This window comes from Protopterus annectens, chromosome 2.part1 (assembly GCF_019279795.1).
Source record: "Protopterus annectens isolate FY-2018-M chromosome 2.part1, PAN1.0, whole genome shotgun sequence".
Lineage (NCBI taxonomy): Eukaryota > Metazoa > Chordata > Ceratodontiformes > Protopteridae > Protopterus > Protopterus annectens.
In genome coordinates this window covers 1,817,230,401-1,817,231,141 of record NC_056729.1, presented here as the reverse complement: position 1 = coordinate 1,817,231,141, position 741 = coordinate 1,817,230,401, and positions in this window count along the sequence as shown.

The window sequence follows — 741 nt, the reverse complement described above, 5'->3', positions numbered from 1 at the left end:
AGATGAATACCGAGAAGAGAAACGGAATTTTGGTGTTCATGAGTTTGAACAGGTGGATGCTATACGTGAATTTTGTATATTCTGCTGCTCTGCATAATGAAGGATTATATATTGCTGTTTTGTAAAACAAAAGTTTTTTTCACGTAGACTATTGCTTTAATTTGCTAGCACTCTCTGAACCTCAGTCGAATCCAAAAAAGTAGTACTTATTGTACGAGCGAGTGACAGTCCCTCTTTGGGCACTTGTGCCCTGCAACAAAAAAATTGTAGAAATGGCAACTGTCCCGAAATATTAGGGCAAAATAATTTCCTATATTTTATATAATAGTTGCATAAACAGTTATTCTGTATCGCAAACACCTATACGTTATAAGAAACAGAATAAGCAACTAAAATGCTATAAGAATAAGCTTTTATTTAGGCAAAAGAAGTGAAGTTATGTCCCTTATACTAGACCAGAAAGTCTTTTGGACGTGCAGCACGGGACCCAAGTGCGAGGCAGGACAGAGAGTAGAGCGCAGTCTCACATCTGCTGCAAAACTTTGCAATGAACTTCATCCTAGAATGTCTGCTTCTTTTCGGCACGATCTTGTTCTTGTTTATTGAGTAGTTTGTGCAATTGTTTCTGCCAAAGATGAGAGTCGCTTTAGCGGGAACTGGTCCTGATTACTGGTGCCGGGCACGGAATGGGCAAAGCAACAGCCCTACAGTTTGCAAGACATGGGGCCACGTTTATCCTAT